Source organism: Oryx dammah, unplaced genomic scaffold, assembly GCF_014754425.2.
Source record: "Oryx dammah isolate SB20612 unplaced genomic scaffold, SCBI_Odam_1.1 HiC_scaffold_23, whole genome shotgun sequence".
Classification (NCBI taxonomy): domain Eukaryota; kingdom Metazoa; phylum Chordata; class Mammalia; order Artiodactyla; family Bovidae; genus Oryx; species Oryx dammah.
Window position 1 is genome coordinate 77,057,987 of NW_024070207.1, and position 18,677 is coordinate 77,076,663.

Sequence of the window (18,677 nt, forward strand, 5' to 3'; positions counted from 1 at the left end):
TCACAGTCCAACTCTCACATCCATACATGACTACTGGAAAAACCATAGCCTTGACTAGACGGACCTTAGTTGGCAAAGTAATGTCTCTGCTTTTCAATATACTATCTAGGTTGGTCATAACTTTTCTTCCAAGGAGTAAGCATCTTTTAATTTCATGGCTGCAGTCACCATCTGCAGTGATTTTGGAGCCCCAAAAAATAAAGTCTGACACTGTTTCGACTGTTTCCCCATTTATTTCCCATGAAGTGATGGGACCGGATGCCATGATCTTCGTTTTCTGAATGTTGAGCTTTAAGCCAACTTTTTTGCTCTCCTCTTTCACTTTCATCAAGAGGCTTTTTAGTTCCTCTTTACTTTCTGCCATAAGGGTGGTGTCATCTGCATATCTGAGGTTATTGATATTTCTCCTGGCAATCTTGATTCCAGCTTGTTTCTTCCAGTCCAGCGTTTCTCATGATGTACTCTGCATAGAAGTTAAATAAGCAGGGTGACAATATACAGCCTTGACATACTCCTTTTCCTATTTGGAACCATGTCCAGTTCAAACTGTTGCTTCCTGACCTGCATACAGATTTCTCAAGAGGTGGGTCAGGTGGTCCGGTATTCCCATCTCTTGAAGAATTTTCCACAGTTTATTGTGATCCACACAGTCAAAGGCTTTGGCATAGTCAATAAAGCAGAAATAGATGTTTTTCTGGAACTCTCTTGCTTTTTCCATGATCCAGCGGATGTTGGCAATTTGATCTCTGGTTCCTCTGCCTTTTCTAAAACCAGCTTGAATGCTAATGTACTATGCATTTAACCCAAACTCTGTCTTCAAGTCGGTTCTGCCTTTTGGCTCAGAACCTATTTGATAAACCAATATGTTATGCTCAGATATTGTTCCTCTAATCTGTGTAAATGAAACTATTTGTATGGTGATCAGCCCTTCTTCAAGATTCAAGTTAATCATTTTATGGCCTCAGATGAACCATTTGGTGCCAAGATTATTCCAAAATGCATCTTATGAGTGAGGGGCCTGGTGCCATTCTGAGTTTTAAGACATTCGTTTCTTTCATTAACAGACTGCTAGTGACTATATAACATTAAGCTGAAGACTAGCAGAGGGGCACTCTTTCTGCCCCCTTCTGATACCTATGTCAGAAGCTTTCTCTATCTCCTTTATACTTTAATAAAACTTTATTACACAAAAACTCTGAGCCATCAAGCCTCGTCTCTGGCCCCAGATTGAATTCTTCTCCTCTGGGGGCCACAAATTCCGGTGTCATGATTCAACAACAACTTTTCACTACCCAAAGCAATCCACAGATTCAATGCAATCCCTATCAAATTACCAGTGACATTTTCCACAGAATTAGAATAAAATATTTGACAATTTGTATGGAAGCACAAAAGACCTCAAATAGCCAAAACAATCTTGAGAAAGAAAAATGGAGCTGAAGGAATCAGACTCCCTGACTTCAAACTATAATACAAAGCTACAGTAATCAAAACAGTATGGCACAAACAGTATTTCTGACACAAAAACAGAAATATTGATCAATGGAACAGGATAGAAACCTGAGAAATAACCCCATGCACCAATGGTCACCTAATCTTTGACAAAGGTGGCATCAATATACAGTGGAGAAAAGACAGTCTCTTCAATAATGATGCTGAGAAAACTGGACAGCTATATGTAAAGGAATGAAAATACAACAGTCTCTAATACCACACAAGAAACAAACTCAAAATGGATTAAAGACATAAATGTAAGGTCTGACACTATAAAACTCTTAAAGAAAAACAGGCAGAACATGCTTTGACATGAATTGTAGCAAGGTTTTTTTTTGATCTGTCTCCTATAGTAATGAAAATTAAAAACTAAAAATAAACAAATGGAATATAATTAAACCTAACAGGTTTTACACAGTAAAAACAACCATAAACAAAACAACAAACAACCCTCAGAATGGGAGAAAATATTACAAATGAAGCAACCAACAAGGGATTAATCTCCAAAATATAGAGGCAGCTCACGAAACTCAATATCTAAAAAAACAAACAACTCAGTCAAAAAATGAACAAAGGATCCATTTCTTCAAGAAAAGCATGCAGATGGCTAAAAAGTACATGAAAAAAGCTCAACATCACTAATTATTATAGGAATGCAAATCAATACCTCATTAAGGTATCACCTCACACCAGTCAGAATGCCCATTATCAAAAACTATACAAACAATAAATGCTGGAGTGAGTGTGGAATAAAGGGAACCTTCCTACACTGTTGGTGGGAATGTAAACTGGTACAGCCACTATGGGGAACAGTAGACCAACCTAGATAGCATATTAAAAGGCAGAGACGTTACTTTGCCAACAAAGTCCGTCTAGTCAGGGTTATGGTTTTTCCAGTAGTCATGTATGGATGTGAGAGTTGGACTGTGAAGAAAGCTGAGTGCAGAAGAATTGATGCTTTTGAACTGTGGTGTTGGAGAGGACTCTTGAGAGTCTTTTGGACTGCAAGGAGATCCAACTAGTCCATTCTAAAGGAGATCAGTCCTGGGTGTTCTTTGGAAGGACTGATGGCTGAAACCCCAATACTTTGGCCATCTCATGCAAAGAGTTGACTCATTGGAAAAGACTGGGAGGGATTGGGGGCAGGAGGAGAAGGGGGTAACAGAGGATAAGATGGCCTGATGGCATCACTGACTCGATGGACGTGAGTCTGAATGAACTTCGGGAGTTGGTGATGGACAGGGAGGCCTGGCGTGCTGCAATTCATGGGGTCACAAAGAGTTGGACACGACTGAGCAACTGACTGAACTGATGGAGGTACCTTAAAAAATTAAAAATAGAACTACCATATTCTGTGGTGATCCCACTCCTGGGCATATATCTGGAGAAAACCATAATTCAAAACTATATATGCACCTGAAAGTTCATTGCAGCACTATTTACAATAGCCAGGACATGAAAGCAATCTAAATGTACATCAACAGAGGAATGGATAAAAGAAGATGTTGTAATATCAGTGATAAAAAGAATAAAATAACATTGTTTACAGTTACATGGATGGACCTAGAGATTGTCATTCTGAGTGACATATCCAGACAAATATCATATGATATTGCTTATATGTGGAATCTAAACAAAGGAAACAAATTAACTTATCTATAAAATCCAAATAGAGTTACAGATTTAGAAATGAACTTATGGTTACCAGGGTTTAATGAGGTTGGGGGGGGAGGGATAAACTGGGAGATTGTGATTGACATATGTACACTACTATATATATAGTAGATAACTAATAATAACCTACTGAATAGTACAGGGGACTCTACTTAATACTCTATAATATCTTATATGGGAAAAGAATTTTTGAAATAGTGGATATATGTATATACATAGCTGATTCACTTTGCTGTACACCAGAAACTAATGCAACATTGTATATCAACTGTACTCCACTAAAATTAATTTTAAAAAAGCAAAATTATCTATTGCAATTATCACTGTTTTGAAAAATATAGATTTAATATGCCCAAAACCACATACTTGATTCTCTACCTCCATAAAACTGCTTCTCTGCCAGTCTTCTCAACTAAATAAGTGTTGTCACCATGCATCCAGTTGTTCAGCCTAGAACCTAGGAATCCATCAAGTCCTACTTTTTTTTACACACTGCCCATACCCACTTCAATAGAAAATAATCTAAATCTTACCTTTAAAGTGAATACAAAATCCCACTATTTCTTAACAGTTTCATCCAAGTCCAAACCAACATTATACCGTAAAAGATTCAAATTTTATGCCATATGCAGTGGGAGGCTGTCATGTAGGTTTTTGGGACTGCAAGGAGATCCAACCAGTTCATCCTAAAGGAGATCAATCCTGGGTGTTCTGTGGAAGGACTGATGTTGAAGCTGAAATTCCAATACTTTGGCCACCTGATGCAGAGAGCTGACTCATTTGAAAAGACCCTGATGCTGGGAAAGATTGAGGTCAGGAGGAGAAGGGGACGACAAAGTATGAGATGGTTGGATGGCATTACTGACTCAATGGACATGGGTTTGGGTGGACTCTGGGAGTTGGTGATGGACAGGGAGGCCTGGCGTGCTGCAGTTCATGGGGTCACAAAGAGTAGGACATGACTGAGCGACTGAACTGAATTGAGTGATAGAAGTGGGTGGAATCTTCTCATTTCTTAAGTGTGGAGCCTCCCCAGCAGGGGGTGATGTGATAACTAATGATGTTCTGGGGCTGAAGATTGATTTCTAGGTGGATCAGGTGGGGGAACCTCTTAGCTTAGTGATACTGCTTATCCATAGATGGAGGGCTGCGGATTAGGGAGAAAAAGGTTATTAAAGGGAAGTTGAGGGAAGTGGTTGAGTGAAAGTACGCATGGGGTTATTGCTGGAGAACCTTGAAGTCTCTTGAAATAAACCCAGAGGCATAGTAAATCATGAAGAAATCAAGAGAAAAGGATTCCCACCCCCCACCAATGGGAGGAATTCAAATATATTTTTTCTTTTTTACACTTTATTTTACTTTACAATACTGTATTGGTTTTTCCATACATCAACATGAATCTGCCACGGGTGTACATGAGTTCCCAATCCTGAACCCCCCTCCCTCCTCCCTCCCCATACCATCTCTCTGGGTCTTCCCAGTGCACCAGCCCCAAGCATTCTGTATCCTCCATCAAACCTAGACTGGGGATTCATTTTTTACATGATATTATACATGTTTCAATACCATTCTCCCAAATCATCCCACCCTCTTCCTTTCCCACAGAGTCCAAAAGTCTGTTCTATACAACTGTGTCTCTTTTGCTGTCTCACATACAGGGTTATTGTAACCATCTTTCTAAATTCCATATATATGTGTTAGTATACTGTATTGGTGTTTTTCTTTCTGGCTTACTTCACTCTGTATAATAGGCTCCAGTTTCATCCCTCATTAGAACTGATTCAAATGTATTCTTTTTAATGGCTGAGTAATACTCCCTCTTACACTGTTGGTGGGAATGCAAACTAGTACAACCACTATGGGGAACAGTGTGGAGATTCCTTTAAAAACTGGAAATAAAACTGCTTTATGACCCAGCAATCCCACTGCTGGGCACACACCAAGGAAACCAGAATTGAAAGAGGCACATGTACCCCAATGTTCATCGCAGCACTGTTTATAATAGCCAGGAGATGGAAGCAACCTAGATGTCTATCAGCAGATGAATGGATAAGAAAGCTGTGGTACAAATATGTTTGTGGGTAGAGTGACTGGCCACAAGAGGAAAGGTGAACAATAAAGGTGCCTGTGGAAAAGAGGTTAAAAAAGCAGGGTGCATAGGGAACAGGAGAGAGTTTAGGCTCGTTCTCTCTCCTCTCCACCAAGAGGAAAAGCCAGGGTAGATGGAGAGAAAAACTTACTGGCATAAGGGAAAGTGATGGAAGGGTTCATACCTAATAGCATTTGTTTTCTTGATGATAAGGGTAGGGGTCCATTTTTCTGGACTGATAACAAGATGCCAAAGTAGGGACTTTAGGGAAACTGTATAAATTTAGAATAGTTGTGCAGGGAAGATAGGAAGAGCTTCTAATTGGGAAGGAGAGAAGTTATTTCATTTAGTGCATTAGAACAGTGGTGTTCAAACTTGAGTGGGCATCAGAATTACCTTGGACAGCTTGTTAGAACAGATTTCTGGCCCTATCCCTGGAAATTTCTGATTCATTAGATCTGGGTTGGGGTTAGAGAATTTCCATTTTTAAAAAAAGAACACAAACACACACAAAAAAATTTCCATGTAATGATTCTGCTGCCAGAGACCTGAGTGAGAGTTCTGGAATCCACTGCTGTTTTCTGGCTGCATTACCATGAACAAGCTCCTTGGCCTCTCTATATCTTGTTTTCTCATCTGAAAAATAAGGATGATAATCATGATACATATCTCATACAGCTGTTATAAATTAGTTAAGACACATAAAGCACTTAGAACAGGGCCTGATAGTTGCTTAGGAGCAATATGGAGAACTTAAGAATCCGTATTTTTTCTGGCAACTTCTTCTCTTTGCCCTACCCCTATCTCTAAGTCCAGGCCCTCTAACTTCCTTCACCTCACCTCATTCCTAGGTGCTAACTGGTTTCTAGGGATATTTCGGGAGAGACCTACTCCCTGAGGATTAGTAGTAACACTGCCTATAGATTCTATAGCTAAGCTTGCATCCACTTCCTCCTCCAGCCTGCCTGGTTAGCATTGAACTTTCTCATAAGAGGCCAACTTGCACCTCACTGAGTGCAAACACAGCCAAAGTTCACAAGATCCTACTAGGGAGAGTCTTGAGAGGTGGTTGGATGGAGGGCAATCTTGGGTCTAAACTCTCCCCTGGTGGAATCACTCCAAATCCAGACAGGAGGCAGACACTAAAGAAAATAACCATAGCTGCTCAGCTCCAGGCTGGTAACATTATATTAGTGAAAATAAATGGGAGAGACTGTTATCTGGAGCCCTGGGACTGACTTGATCCTTCATTGTAATTATTGGAAAATCATACTTTATACTGAGTATAAATCTGTCTGCCTGTACATTATACCCATATGTCCTCACTTTGCCCTCTTAAGATACAAACCTCATGTAAACCTTCTACCCTGTGACATCCTTTCCCTTCAGATATTGAAAGTGACCAAGTCTTGAGTCTTCTCAAACCAAACATACTGGGGTGTGGGGTGTAGCAATGCCTGGGTATCTGGATGTCTCACCAATGCTAAGAATAAGAATTTCAGAACCTGCTCTCTGGATACTAGATAAATCCCTTCAGTTCAGTTCAGTCACTCAGTCGTGTCCGACTCTGTGTGACCCCATGAATTGCAGCACGCCAGGCCTCCCTGTCCATCACCAACACCCAGAGTTCAATCACACTCATGTCCATCAAGTCAGTGATGCCATCCAGCCATCTCATCCTCTGTCGTCCCCTTCTCCTCCTGCCCCTAATCCCTTCTAGCATCAAAGTCTTTTCCAATGAGTCAACTCTTCACATGAGGTGGCCAAAGTACTGGAGTTTCAGCTTTAGCATCATTCCCTCCAAAGAAATCCCAGGACTGATCTCCTTCAGAATGGACTGGTTGGATCTCCTTGCAGTCCAAGGGACTCTCAAGAGTCTTCTCCAACACAACAGTTCAAAAGCATCAATTCTTTGGCGCTCAGCCTTCTTCACAGTCCAACTCTCACATCCATACATGACTACTGGAAAAACCATAGCCTTGACTAGACGGACCTTAGTCGACTAAGTAATGTCTCTGCTTTTGAATATGCTATCTAGGTTGATCATAACTTTTCTTCCAAGGAGTAAGGGTCTTTTAATTTCATGGCTGAGTCACCATCTGCAGTGATTTTAGAGCCCCAAAAAATAAAGTCTGACACTGTTTCCACTGTTTCCCCATCTATTTCCCATCTATTTCCCGTGAAATGATGGGACCAGATGCCAATGTCTTCGTTTTCTGAATGTTGAGGTTTAAGCCAACTTTTTCACTCTCCTCTTTCACTTTCATCAAGAGGCTTTTTAGTTCCTCTTCACTTTCTGCCATAAGGGTTGTGTCATATGCATATCTGAGGTTATTGATATTTCTCCCAGCAATATTGATTCCAGCTTGTGCTTCTTCTAGCCCAGCGTTTCTCATGATGTACTCTGCATATAATTTAAATAAGCAAGGTGACATATACAGCCTTGACGTACTCCTTTTCCTATTTGGAACCAGTCTGTTGTTCCATGCAAAAAAAAAAAAAAAATAGAGGAAAACAACAAAATGGGAAAGACTAGAGATCTCTTAAAGAAAATTAGAGAAACCAAGGGAACATTTCATGCAAAGATGGGCTCGATAAAGGACAGAAATGGTATGGACCTAACAGAAGCAGAAGATAAATCCCTTATATGATTATTAATCTTTTATGATTGTGTATCCCTTAGTGTTGTCACAATAGCTTTATTCTTTTTCATATTTATGCATTTATTTATTGTTGTCTTATGCATTTATTTATGTGCCAAGCATATCATGCTGTGGATTCATTTTGAAATTGAACTGAGCTAAGCAATCCTAATATTTTGAGGAAATGCTGCTTCAAATTACTATGGCCCTCATCCTATAAGTAGAGCTTTAGAATGAAGTATCTAAATCTTTTTTTTTCCATTCCCAGTGACAGTTTTCTATCCCCACAAGGCTGACAGTAGGTGAGAAGTAGCATGGTATAGTAAAAAGAGTTCAAATCTCAACACCTCTGCTTAGCAATTCTGTGCTCATTTGGATGTCACTTAATGTTTTATATATTCCTTTTTTTTTTCATTTTTAAGATAGAGATAATAATCCTCAGATCTTGGATGTGCTCTAGAAGGGTTAGTGAGATAACATATAAATTGCCTATCTCAGTTCCTGCATATAGTACACATGCAAGAGATGGCATTTCTTGTGTTTCCAATTACAGTTGTTGTTGTTTAGTTGCCAAGTTGTATCCGAATCTTTTGTGACCTCATGGACTATAGCCCTCCAGGTCCTCTGTCCATGGGATTTTCCAGGCAAGGATACTGGAGTGGATTGCCATTTCCTTTTCCAGGTTCCAATTAATAAATTGGCATAATAATAATAATGGCACCTTCCCATAGTTATAAGGATTAAAGGAAATACATTTGTAAAAAATTCTAGAGGACTATGCTACCTGTTATTTTAAAGCAATATTATTAGCAAATACATGTGTAAAATAGTCAGAGTTATACAGACTTCTGGTCACTGTGTGCTGAACTTCCAGTCCTAGGCCTAAGAAGGTAGTGTGTAGGGAAAACACAGGGGTTTGACTAATTGCCTCAGTTGAAATTACATTCTCTCAGAGGAGGATTGAATCAGGAAAAAAAAAAACAAATAAAATTAGAAACTAGTGACAAGAAAGTAGACTAATAAGGTTAAAATAATAATAAAAGGTAGAAAAAATAGAGGGAAAAGATTAATAATTATAGACATAGTAGTTATCACTGTCATTCTAACAGGTCCCAATTATTGAGTTCCTGTGTCTGGAACCGGATTAGAAAATCTATAAATATTCTCAAATCTTCTGACCTTGTTTCTTTCCATATTTTATAGATAGGGAAACAGAATCTCTGAGAGATTGAAGTACTTGCCTAAGATGACACAGCATGCAAATTTTAAGTGGCAGTTCTGGGAATCCCAATTTAGACTCCAGAGACATTCTATTGTGCCCTGTCCTTACTCATTGGAGTAAGACAGCACAATGTAGCATGCTTAGAGTCAGGTTCTGGTTATAATTCTGGGTTAAGCTTGTACTTGCTGTGTGCCCTTGGACTATTCAGTTAACTTGTCTGATCTTGAGTTTCCACATGTATGAAACAAGGAAAATAATACTTTAAAGAGTTGTTCTGCGGGATAAATGAGATTGTATGTATAAAGTGTTGTGAGAGTCCCAGCACTGCCAATATTATATCACTGGAGAATATCCAGTGACATAATCTGAGAAGGGTTAGAGAAACAGAGGAAAACCAGGAGATGACCATGTTTTCCAACACAAGAAATAATGTTTCCCAAAGAAAAGGGTGGCTGATACTGAAAAAATAAATAAATAAATAAGAAAAATGAGTGAAAATGTTTTCTAAAATGTGGAAGTATAAAGGTCATTTGTGACCTCAGGGAAAGAGCACTGGGCTAGAAGCCAGATTACAATAAATTGGGAAGCTAATGGAAAGTGAAGACATGGAAACAGTGAGTGAAGACTCCTTTAGTCAGAAATTTGGCTGAGAAAGAAAGAGAGATGAAGCTATTATTTGAGGGGGAGGCAGTGTGGTAGAAGATTTTACTTTTCAGCGGGAAGAAGAGTATGTTTTGTGAGTAGAAAGGTTGGGCACAAGGAGGAAGGTAAATAATAATGATACCAATGAGGCAGTAGTTTTTAAATGAGTCTTGGTTCTACTGAGTGAAGTCTAAGTCAGAGATAGAGAAAGACAAATATCATATGATTTACTTATATGCAGAATCTAAAAATGGGAACAAACTAATTTATCTACAAAACAGAAGTAAAATTACATAAGTAGAAAACAAATTTATGGCTATCAGAGTGTAAGAGGGGAGAGGGATAAATTGGGTGATTGAGATTGACATATATACACTATTATATATAAAATAGATAACTAATAAAGACCTACTTATTAGAGTTCCACAGGGAATGCTATTCAGTACTCTGTAATGGCCTACATGGGAAAAGACTAAAAAAGAGTGGATATATGTATATGTATAACTGATTCACTTTGCTGTACAGCAGAAACTAACACAACATTGTAAATCAACTATACTCCAATAATTTAAAAAAATAATTTAAAAAAATACAAAAAAAATGAGGCATGGTTTATAGGGAAGGGGCGAAGGGAAGATCTTGAGCTCTTGAGGCTAGGGTTGTTGAAAGTCCCCTAACTCTGACCTTGAAGAATGTTCCCATCTTAGCTGGAAAGGACTTGTGTTTAAAAGCTAAAAGACAGCAAGGATGTGTCCGTGGGAGAGTGCCCCGAGGCTAAAGGGTCCTCTTGCTGCCAACTCACATTTCTTCATCCTGTGGGGCTCTGTGGCTACTCAACTTAAACATATTCAAAGTCTTTCTGACCTCTTCCATTCTGTCCTTTACCCCTGGTTCTCTAGTTAACTTATTTATTCCTTCTTCTATATACCAGTCTCCTTCCCAGCTCCTTCACTTATTAGCTGTTTGTCATTGGGCAATCAGACTATGCCTCAGTTTTCTTATCTCTAAATTGTGAATCAAACTAGAGTAGTTATGAGGATTAAATTAGTTAATATATGTAAAACATTAAGAAGAGTGCCTGGAAGATATCAAGTGTTGCATAAGTGTTGTTATTGAGTGTTAGCTCATAATGCTTACTGATTAGTGGAAGGGAAATGACAGACATTAAACAACCAAGCAAATTTGTCAACTAAATTATTACAGATTACAATCCAGTGACAGTAAGGAAATAAGCATAATGCAGTGGACAAAGGGACGACTTGAATGAGTGAGGCTTATGTACAGAAGTGACACTCTGCCACAAAGACTCAAGTCCTCCAGAGAAACCACAGATCTTAACCAGCTCCACAACCTCACCTGCTTCTATTCCCTTTCTCCCTGCTTTAGTCCCTGGAGCTTTCCAGTTCCTGCCAAAGGCGGGGCTTTTTCACTATTCACCCACCCTTCCCCAACTCCTCCCCTGCTCTCCCTGTCAGGGGTGAAACTTTTTTGTGTAGCCACGCCTAGACACTGCAGTGATCCAATAGCTGCTTCATGGGGGCGGGGAAGTAGGCAGTAGCATGAAAAGAAAGAGAATAAGATCTGGCTGTTGTTGCTGCACATATGAAATGAGTCAGAGCAGAGCTTTGACTGTAATGGATTTCATCTACTGAGTGTGTGGTATGGAGGCTGGGGGCTGAGAAGTGGGGGCTTGGTGGGATATCTGGCCCTCGCTGAGGTACATTTGTCCAAGAATTCTGTTGCTGGAGCAAGATCCATCCATCCATTCATTTACAGGGTAAGTGTGGAACACTCTCTGGCGTGGCAAGGTGGTTGAGATTTGTGGAGCATAGATATGGGATTTCAGGATCATGTTAGGATGATCCTGCTGAGGTGCTACCAAGTCAGAATGGCTGGGAAGGTGTCCTGTGGCTGTCTGTCTACCCACCCATCTGTATCCAGAAAGTGCTGTGTAAGATGCCAGGGACCTGCACTAATACCCTGATGACCTTGGTGAGCCAGTTCCCCTGGGTAGGCTTTTACTGCACCCCTATGTCCTTTGGAAACATCCCTGGACAGTCCAACCACCCTATCTGCAGTTGGGAGATAAGGAAGAGAAGGAGTCTAGGAGCTTAGGAAAGGGAGGGAGGAGTCGGATCATATTTGTAAAGCATCCCGAAGGAAGTTGAGCTGCTGGCCTACCCACGTGGCCCCTGGGCAAGTCGGGGCTTGTGTAAAGAGCTTGTAGGCTCTATTTGGGGGCTTTCAGTTTTCACCCTCACCCATCAGGCGGGGTTTCACTTGATCCTTCATTCCTGGAAACTGAGCCCAGGGCAGTGATATTTTGATCCTGCCTTATCTCAAACATTGGCCAAGGCTACGGCAGCTGTGAGAACTGGGGGACAAGAAAAGACCTGCCAGGAAACTAGGCTGGGGAAGCAGAGACTGCAAGATCTGATTTAGACAGATGTTGGCAGCTTTGACCAGTATCACACCATGCAGGGTGGCTAAGGCAGGAAAGTTTGGGTTATCTTCCCCTACACAATTCTTCAGTCCCTTCCTTCACCCCAGCATACCTCCAATTCAACATAACAGACTCACTCTGTGCCACACTGTATGAGACAGACATATGCCTAAAGACATAGTCTGTGCCCACTAGCACCTCATCATGGGTATAAGAGCAATTAAATAAGATAAGCTTTAAAGATCCTGTCAAAATATTTGATATTGTCAGATAAGGATCACATCTAGTTGAGCCAGAGAAAATCATAAAAGGTTTTTGGATTTTTTTTTTTTTAACTTTTTAGCACCTTTCAGAGCTGCAAAGCCAGACTAATTGAACTCAAATCCCATCCCTACCATTTATTAACTTGTGTGACATTGATCAAGCATAATTACTACACCCTCTCTGAATTCTGTTTTAATCTAGGCTAAAGCCATAGATAATAATAGAGCTTACTTTATTAAGTGTCTGTGAGGATTAAATTAGATAATCCGTGTGAAATAATTGCACACACTTAGCACAGTGGCTGGACCAAAATAAGCACTTTATAAATGTTAACTATTATTATTTATGATGAGCCATGAAACACAGATAGGATTTCAACAGGTGGAAACAGGAGAGACAGCAGTCCAAGCAGAGAAAAAAATAAGAACAACTGTTTGGAGTCAGGGAAGCTCTGGGCTTGTGAAAAGAACACCAGCTGAACTGGATTTTAGATTACAATTAGGTGGAAAATGGAACTTAAAGTTGCCATGGTAGATTGATGACAAACCATGGAAGACTTTTGAATGCTAGATTTTCTCTTTAATTCATCATACTTTGGAAAATCATTGAAAGTTTCTGAGCTAAAGGAAAAAGACAAATCTGTGTTTCAGGAAGAATAATCTGGTAAACATGAGTTACCTTAACTGGAACAGGAAAACATGAGAGGTAGATAAACCAGATGCAGAAAGGGAATGAGGCCCTGGAGGTGGTGACCATGGGAATGGAAAGAAGGCAATGAATTTAACAAGACATCACAGAAGATGAATCTGCAGAATTTGGAAGTTGACAAATTACATGAGATTGAAAAAAGAAGAATGAGAGAATCAATATCTTTGGGTGTTGGTTTAGACTTTAAAAGGTTGTGTATTCCACTAATTCCATCCATTTTTGTGGATGGTACAAATAGAAAGGGTATCCACTTTCTGAGTTAGACACAGCTTATTAAAGTTCTGGGTCTGCTACTTACCTGCTATTTGTGATCCTAAGCATATCTATTATACCTTATTTCCAACCAGGATCAAAACAGTACTCAAAGGACATTTAGAAATAGGTCCTGGGAGTGTGATTTTGTACACAAAGAATGAAGTACTACTGTATTTAATGCCAACCAGTTTGATACAGCAAAGTGTTTTTCCTACTACCCACTTATTATGAGGTAGCAAGCCCACTGAGAAATATGAATTTCTCCAAAACTGTTTAGAGGGAGAATAGTATCTGTATCATAGGTTTGTTGAAAGGATTAAAAGAAGTAACCCTTGTAAAATGTCTAGCATGATATCTGATGCATAGTAGGTTTTTATGAATCATAATTTTCTTTCACCCCAATTTACTACACCTTATAAAATCTTTGCTAGTTTCTGCCTGAATACTTTCAGAGGGAATGTACTTACTAATCTCCGAGAGAGTTGATTCCCTTCATAGGAAGCCCTGACTCTGCAAAAGTTCTTCCTTTTGTTAAGCTAAACTCAGGCTTCCTGTGGCTTCCAGAGATTCTAGTCATTCTCTCTGGGGCCACTCAGAGAAGTCTGCTCAGTCTCTTCAGGATAGTTCCTCAAAGATCTGAAAACCAAAGACAAGATTCTCATTCATCTTTCATTCCCAGGCCAAAAACTCTTCCATCCTTAGTCTTATAGCATGCTGTCAAGTCAAATTAGACTCTGGGATTTTAAGCTATATAAGTTGGGGTGGTGGTGGTACCTTCAAAGTGATGGGAAACACTAAAAGGAACATGATGGATGAATGTGACAAGTTCCTTTGTAATTTATTATTTCTTAAATTCCCACTATGTGCCACATACTTTCAAATACATAATCCCGCTGACTACTTAGCCCTAGGGAAAGTCCAGGTCTTCTGGTCTTAATTGTACAGGTGGCCAAATAGGCCCAAAGAAAATGAAACTTGCTAGAAATCATCGAGTTAGTAAGTATCTGAGCAAAAATTGGAAACCAGATTTTTCTTACTCCAAGGTCAGTTTTGCTTTGTTTTGTTTTAATTTTGACACTAGATCCTAAATTTGGAGGCTTCGAATTCTAGTCCTGGCTCTGCCACTGACTGGCTATGTAAATGAGGAGAAATTCTATACTTTCTAGAGGAGCCTCAGTCTCCCCATCTGGATCATCAAGGGAATGAGATTAGGTTGTCTTAAAGAATCCTTTTGAGTTTCCATTACAATGTTTTCAATTATTTAATGGTTTGTAGTTTTACCCAGTTACCAAAGATGAGGAAAAAAAAAAAAAAAACATAATGAACTGACGTGCCTGCCTATTACTAAAGGAGTTCAAGTAGATATGGATGGCATTTCTTTATTGAGCAACAGACATTTGGGAATAAGATGACTTTTGAATTTCCATCTAACTCTAAGATTGTACGATACTGAACATTGTTTTATAGGATGTGCATTTACATATGAGATCATGAACTTCTTGTTATATCAGTTTCACGTTTTCCCCACTATCCCACCACCTATCTTTTCCTTAGGCAGCCTAAAAAATAAAAGTCAAGTAATATTTTGGCATCAATATCTCATCCTGTACAGACAGGCTTCACTCTATGGACTGATTCTCCCATTCATATTGTGAGGATAAGTAGCCCTGAGCTGTGCTTGCAAATGCTTATCAGTTTGTATGTCTGTTTCCTTAGGATATTTCTGGCCTGTGAGGAAGAGATAGTGCATATGATAGAATTTAGATTGCTTTGTGAGAAAAAGCACTGTTCTTGTTGACATCTTCAGAGAGATACAGCTATTTCAGATAGTCTGGTAAATTGGACAGGGTGGAGAGAATATGGGGCAAGACCAAAGAACATTAATAAAAATCAGAAATGAGAGCACTTGAATGAGTTTTATCAAGTTCCTAACCCTGTAAAAAAAATCATACCACAAATCCAGTTTTCAGCTGGGAGAACTCAGTCAAGAGTATATCCTCTTTGGGAAGTCACATAGTACTGCTGGTGGTGTGTGTGTGTGCGTGCATGCATGTGCATGCTCAGTCAATTCAGTTGTGTCTGATTCTTTGCGACCCTATGGACTGTAGCCTGCTAGGCTTTTCTGTCTATGGGGATTCTCCAGGTAAGAATACTGGAGTTGGCTGCCACACCCTCCTCCAGGGGATCTTCCTGACCCAGGGATCAAACCCATATCTCTTTAGTCTCCTGCATTGGCAGGTGGGGTTTTTTGTTTGTTTGTTTGTTTTATCACTAGCACCACCTGGGAAGCCTACTGCTGGTGATGTAAATAGCTTTTAATGATACCAAAATTTCATAGTATCTTGTGTTGGTCAGTACATGAATGTGACTCCCTTTGGCTAGGAACACTGGGGAACAAAAGCAGTGGTTTGGGGTATTGGTTGTTTGTCTGGCCTGTGGTCTCTCTTCAATACCCTTTGCTCCCAAACTCTGGGTGGAATAGAAACAACAGTCATAGCAACCCCTCATATGTGTAGCATAATTTTATTGGAGTTTCCAGAGCACTTTCACATACATTATCTCATTTATCCCTTGAACATCATCCAGGGTAGTTTTTGTACCCTTGCACATACTTGGGAAAACTGTTTTAGCAATCATTAATGTTTTCCTAATATGCTGGGAAAGATTGGACTATAAAGAAAGCTGAGCATCAAAGACCTGATGCTTTTGAACTGTGGAGTTGGAGAAGACTCTTGAAAGTCCCTTGGACTGCAAGGAGATTAAACCAGTCCATTCTAAAGGAGATCAGTCCTGGGTGTTCATTGGAAGGACTGATGTTGAAGCTGAAACTCCAATACTTTGGCCACCTGATGCAGAGAGCTGACTCATTGGAAAAGAACCTGATGCTGGGAAAAATTGAGGGCAGGAGGAGAAGGGGACGACAGAGGATGAGATGGTTGGATGGCATCACCGACTCAATGGACATGAATTTGGGTAAACACCGGGAGTTGGTGATGGACAGGGAGGCCTGGCGTGCTGCTGTTCATGGGGTCGCAAAGAGTCAGACATGACTGAGCGACTGAACTGAACTGAACTGGATATGTTTTCATAATCAACCCAAAGATGGCTGGTCTTAATTATATCACCATATTCTTAGCTACACTGTTCTCTTCCCCACTCCCTTTAACAATTTTTTCAGCAGTTTCCAGACACTAACCATATATTTATATACTTTTAAGCATCCCTCCCCTCAATTTAGAGTCTTTTAAGTTATGTTTGTCTTTTTTAGATTTGTGCTTTTCTATTGTGGATGTGTGTATTTGCACATGTTTTGAAAGAGAAAGATTTCAACTCACATGGTTAACATTTGCTTTTGGCTGAATTAGAATTGCCCCATTGGATATTAATTCTATCTGTACAGTGACAATTGTTTTTAATAAAATTTTCTTTTATTTTTCTACCCCAACATCTTTATTCTTGCTGAGTCATTATCTGTTGCTCTGTACACTGGAATAAAAAACAAGGTAAATATTTGTGACATCTTGAACTTTGCTAGCTCTTTTTATTCTCCTCTGTTGATATACTAATCAACAGTACTGGACCAAACGTTGCTATCACTAACAGTTGAAATATTTCAACCACTTTGTAAATGAAAAGAGAAGCTTGATAAAAACTGTAACAACCACCTGTGGTCTCTGAATTATTTCTATTCCATGCACATATTGTGATATATTTGAATATTAAAAGACAATCTACTTTTGTCACATACCAACAAGATAATGCATTTCCAGTCCTTATGCTCCTTCACCTACCTGTACCAACAGCTGACACTATTGCTTATCTGTTACTTCTTAAAACTTTGTCTTGTACTATCCCATCCAGGTTCTATTTTTTCTTCCCTGGATTCCCCTTCTTGGTTGCTGCTGGCTATTCTTCTTCTTCAAATACGGATGTCCATTAGTGTTTCGTTCTTAACATTTTTCTTAGCTCATCAAGCCTCTGTTGTGATTTACTTAGGCCAATGTTGCTTAACCTTCCAAAAGTTTGTATTTTTATTTAATTCATCTAAGGTTTAAGTATGTTTTAAAAGTGAAAGTGTTAGTTGCTCAGTTGTGCCCGACTCTTTGTGACCCATGGACTGTTGTCTGCCAGGCTCCTCTGTCTGTGGAATTCTTCAGGTAAGAACACTAGAGTGGATAGCCATTCCCTTCTCCAGGGAATCTTCCTGACCCAGGGATCAAACCTAGGTTTCCTGCATTGCAGGCAGACTCTTTACCATCTGAGCCAACAGGGAAGCCCTATGTTTTAAAGTACCCCAGATAATTCTAATGTGCATCCATGAACTGAGCTGGTATTTTTATGCATTTGACTTATTTCTAGCCCTAACCTATGTTCTACATATGTTAATTGCCTGTTGGGCACCACCACTGACATGTTCCTTTGTTCACTCCAACTTTCCAAACTTAAAACAACTTAATACTAAGTATGTTGTTGTTTGTTTGTTTGTTTGTTTAACTAAAAAGGAACTCCCCTTTCACACTCTTTGTGGTCCTGAGGTTATCCTGGCTTCCCAGGCAGAAACCTTTAGAATCTTCTCTGACTTATGTCTTTCTCCCGATTCTCACATCCATGTAATTGTAGGGTCCTATGGACTTTCCTTCTAAGATCCGTATCTCCCATCATCACTTCCTTTTTGCTCCTATTGCTACCATCTTTATCCTGGCCCTTATCTACTAGGGATTGAGCAGAAAACCTATCTAGTCATTCTTTAAAGAACAGATATTTTTGTCCCTATAAGATTACTGAGGAAATAGTAAATTTAAGTGACAGCCTGGGAGGACCTCCATTCCCTATTTTAGAGTTCAATAGTGCCTTGGAAAGCATGTCATAATCATAAGTCTTAAATTACCTGTGAAATAAATTACCAGTCCAGGTTCGATACATGATACTGGATACTTGGGGCTGGTGCAATGGGACGACCCAGAGGGATGGTATGGAGACGGAGGAGGGAGGGGAGTTCAGGATGGGGAATGCATGTATACCTGTGGTGGATTCATGTTGATGTATGGCAAAACCAATACAATATTGTGAAGTAATTAACCTCCAGTTAAAATAAATAAATTTATATTTAAAAAAGAATAAAAAAAGAAAACCACAATGTTATGTACCTGAAAAAAAAATTGCCTATTAATCCTGGCTTTGTTTAATGCTAGGTAAAGAAATTTTAGTTCAGTTAAAGTGCTCAGTCATGTCCGACTCTTTGCA

General features: G+C 39.5%; 1 protein-coding gene and 1 long non-coding RNA gene across 3 annotated transcripts in view; one reads left to right on the top strand and one right to left on the bottom strand.

Moving 5' to 3' along the window:
- LOC120882046 overlaps positions 1 to 18,677 on the bottom strand; it is a 1,026,567-nt gene that overhangs the window by 946,605 nt on the left and 61,285 nt on the right. The window lies entirely within an intron of this gene.
- Positions 11,372 to 18,677, top strand: part of EDA2R (ectodysplasin A2 receptor) — an 85,172-nt gene continuing 77,866 nt past the window's right edge. For both annotated transcript variants that reach the window (XM_040265775.1, XM_040265776.1), the window contains exon 1: positions 11,372 to 11,540. The gene's annotated coding sequence lies outside the window, so the exon portion shown is untranslated. The remainder of the gene's footprint in view (positions 11,541 to 18,677) is intronic.